Genomic DNA, 4,280 nt, shown 5'->3' with positions numbered 1-4,280 from the left:
ACTCTGTGCTATTTTTTCAACTTTTCTTTTCTTTTTTCTTTTTTTTTGAGACGGAGTCTCACTCTTGTTGCCCAGGCTGGAGTGCAATGGCGCAATCTCGGCTCACTACACCTCTCGGGTTCAAGTGATTCTCCTGCCTCAGCCCCTGAATAGCTGGGATTACAGGCACTCACCACCACGCCCGGCTAATTTTGCATTTTCAGTAGAGTCAGGGTTTTACCATGTTGGCCAGGCTGGTCTCAAACTCCTGACCTCAAGTGATCTGCCCACCTCAGCCTCCCAAAGTGCTGAGGTTACGGGCGTGAGCCACTGCGCCTGGCCCTATTATCTATTTTCTATTAATATTATTTTCTATAATATTATCTTTCTAAAAATCATTTGTTTTATTTTTAATTGACAACAGTCATATAGGTCTGGCATAGTGGCTCATGCCTGTAATCTCAGCCCTATGGGAGGCCATGATGGGAGGATCACTGGAGCCCAGGAATTAGAGACCAACCTGGGCAACATAGTGAGACCCCATTTCCACAGAAAATAGAACAATTAGCCAGGGACAGTGGTTCACGCCTGTAGTCCCAGCTACTCAGGAGGCTAAGGTGGCAGAATCACTTGAGCCCAGGAGGTCAAGGGTGCAGTGAGCTATGAAAGCTCCACTGCACTCCAGCCTGAGTGACAGGCTAGACCCTGTCTATAAAATAAACAAACAAAAATAAAAATAATAGTGGTATACACGTATGGGGTACAGTGTAAAGTTATGATACAGTATAAATTGTGGAATGATTAAAACAAGCTAATTAAATGCTCATCAGTTCATGTACTTATTTCTTTGTTGTGAGAATATTTAAAATCTATTCTTCTAGCCATTTTGCAATATGTGTTATTAGCTACAGTCACCATTCGTGTACAGAGCAATGGATTCCAAGAACGTATTCCTCGTGTCTGAAACTTTGCACCCTTTGATTCACATCTCTCCTTATTCTTCCTTTGTTTTGTTCCCTGACCATTTTAAAATGCCAAAGTGGGCAGGGCGTGGTGGCTCATGCTTATAATCCCAACACTTTGGGAGGCTGAGGCGGGCAGATCACTTGAGGTCAGGAGTTCGAGACCAGCCTGGTCAAGATGGTGAAGCCCTGTCGCTACCCAAAACACAAAAATTAGCTGGACCTGGTGGCGTACACCTGTAATCTCAGCCTAGAGGCTGAGATAGGAGAATCGCTTGAACCCGGGAGACGGAGGTTGCAGTGAGCCGAGATTGTGCCACTGCACTCCAGTCTGGGCAACAGAGCAAGACTCCGTCTCAAAAATACATACATAAATAAATAAAATGCAGAAGTGACTCCCAGCTCACAAATCATTACAAATCAGGCAGCAGGCCACATTTAGCCTATGGGATATAGTTTACTGACTGACCCCTGGTTTAAGAGATTATATGGTTTGTCTGCGGTCTCATAGCTGCAAAGTGGCAGGGCCAGCTCTTGAACTGTCTGGCTCTACAGCTACTCGGGAGGCTGAGGCAGGAGAATGGCGTGAACTCGGGAGGCAGAGCTTGCAGTGAGCCGAGATGACGCCACTGCACTCCGGCCTGGGTGACAGAGCGAGACTCCGTCTCAAAAAAAAAAGGAAAAGAAAAAAGAAAAAAAAAAGAGAACTGTCTGGCTTTATAACTTCTCCTTAAGACCATGGCAGAATATTTTTGCCATGTCTCCAGCAAAATGAGAAAAGGATGGAGATGAAGGATCTGCAGGACCTGTGCCAGATTTCCTGCCGTTCCCTGCAACTCCCGGCCTCTGTCGCATCAGAACCAAATGGATAAATGGGCTTAATGTCTAAGGACAAATAAAAAAACTCTTTCTTTGCCATGGTGCTGCCTTTCGATTTTTTTTTTTTACTCATTATAAAAAGAGTTGAAGGCCAGGCACGGTGTGGCTCATGCCTGTAATCCCAGCACTTTGGGAGGCCGAGGAGGGCAGATGACGAGGTCAAGAGATCGAGACCATCCTTGCCAACATGGTGAAACCCCGTCTCTACTAAAAATACAAAAATTAGCTGGGCGTGGTGGCGAGCGCCTGTAATCCCAGCTCCTCGGGAGGCTGAGGCAGGAGATTCACTGGAACCCGGGAGGCGGAGTTTGCAGTGAGTTGAGATCGCGACACTGCACTCCAGCCTGGGCAACAGAGCGAGACTGTCTGAAAAAGAAAATGTGGTACACTTCGCCTCAAAATATAATAAAATAAGTACATAAATAAATAAATAAAACAGTGGGGATAAAACAGCTGGGATCCACCCAAATGGAGATTCGCAAAGTGCAAAACATACCTTGTGATAAGCATGTAACTAGAGGTAAAACGAGAACTTCCGAGAAGAGACAGGAAGCTCTCGGGAATAAGACCATGAAACCTGCAAGCGTCGAGCCAAAACTCTGAAAAGTTTTCGAAACAGTTCCAAGCTAATAGTGCATGCAGAGAGCCAGGCTGGAACATTTAGGAGGGGGGTGGAGAGTGGAGAAGAGAAATAAATGTTTTTTTTTTTTTAAAAAAGCCAACAACCCCGTGTTTATCATGTGACAGTAACAGCAAGAAAACAAATCAGTCTGATGGCAGGGGTGGGGGCAGGGAACTCCAGTCCAAAGTTTCTTCCAAGTGGAATGAGTCACCAAGTAGAGAGGGACGAATAAGCAAATATAGAAACCCAAGGTAGCTGCTATCCGCGACAAAGGGGAAACGCATCTTCTTTTTTTTTTTGGAGACGGAGTTTCGCTCTTGTCGCCCAGGCTGGAGTGCAGTGGCGAGATCTTGGCATCTTGGCTCACTGCAACCTCCGCCTCCTGGGTTCAAGCGATTCTCCTGCCTCAGCCTCCTGAGTAACTGGGATGACAGGCGCGTGCCACAGCATGACTCTGTCTCTAAAAAAAATTTTTTTAAGGGAGATACTGGAAAAAAAATGCAATTAAATAGCTAGAGGTGGCTTTGTTTATGAAACTAGCAAAAGAAAAAAAAAAAAACACTCACCGGCCGGGCGCGGTGGCTCACACCTGTAATCCCAGCACTTTGGGAGGCCAAGGTGGGCGGATCACGAGGTCAGGAGTTCGAGACCAGCCTGACCAACATGGTGAAACCCCGTCTCTACTAAAAGACAAAAATTAGCCGGATGTGATGGTGGGCTCCTGTAGTCCCAGATACTGAGAAGGCTGAGGCAGGAGAATCACTTGAACCGCCCCCCCCAAAAAAAAAGAAATGCCAAACTCTTTCCTAAAGCAGCTATGCCATTTTACGTTCCCACCAGCAACGTATGAGAGTTCTGATTTCTCCTCATCCTCGCCAACACTAATTACTGTCCATCTTTTTGGTTTTTGCCATGCTCATGGGCACGAAGTGGTATAAGCATTGTGCTCTTGCTTTGCATTTTTGTCACGGCTAGTTTGGGGCTGAGTTTTGTGTTCTGTCCTGGTACCAGGGTGGGGTTGAGGGTGGGAGGTGAGAGCCACTCAAGGGAGACGAGCAGCTTCCAAAGGAAGTTCAGGGCATTGTTGACAGCAAGGATACAGATTCTGCAGAGTGAACAATGCCTGTTTCCACTGCAGATCCTCCTTGATTTTTTTTTTCTGCTTCTGAGTCCAACCTGTCCCTGTTCACCCAGAACTTTCTAAGTGTGGACACTGAAAATCTCACATCCCAGGGAACCCTCAGTCCTGGCTAAACCTAGACAACTGGTCACCCTGTTGGCATTGGATTTAACTCGAATCCTAACTTCTCCTAGCTTTTTCCCATGCCTTTGACTGGCCTGTGTCTCCTGTTCCTGCGACCCAAGGGTCACTATTAGGAAGTCCCACCATGAATCCCCAACAGCCTCTGTCCCACACAGCACAACCCCAGTCCCACCCAGACCAACTCTGTTCACCCTAGAGAGAAGCAGAGATGGAGGAAGGAATGAAAGGAGAATGTAAGGTTACAGTCACCTTCTTAAGAACCTTTTCGGCCGGGCACGGTGGCTCAAGCCTGTAATCCCAGCACTTTGGGAGGCCGAGATGGGTGGATCACAAGGTCAGCAGATCGAGACCATCCTGGTTAACACGGTGAAACCCCGTCTCTACTAAAAAATACAAAAAACTAGCCGGGTGAGGTGGCGGGTGCCTGTAGTCCCAGCTACTCGGGAGGCTGAGGCAGGAGAATGGTGTAAACCCGGGAGGCGGAGCTTGCAGTGAGCTGAGATCTGGCCACTGCACTCCAGCCTGGGCGACAGAGCGAGACTCCATCTCAAAAAAAAAAAAAAAAAAAAAAAAA

The 4,280-nt window shown here is 47.1% G+C and overlaps 1 protein-coding gene across 1 annotated transcript in view; it reads right to left on the bottom strand.

Annotated features, from left to right (window-relative positions):
• Positions 1-4,280, bottom strand: part of INSR (insulin receptor) — a 191,362-nt gene that overhangs the window by 19,690 nt on the left and 167,392 nt on the right. The window lies entirely within an intron of this gene.

This window comes from Piliocolobus tephrosceles, chromosome 21 (genome assembly GCF_002776525.5).
Source record: "Piliocolobus tephrosceles isolate RC106 chromosome 21, ASM277652v3, whole genome shotgun sequence".
NCBI lineage: Eukaryota > Metazoa > Chordata > Mammalia > Primates > Cercopithecidae > Piliocolobus > Piliocolobus tephrosceles.
The sequence above is the reverse complement of the archived record's forward strand: the minus strand, read 5'-3'. Positions and strand labels throughout refer to the sequence as shown.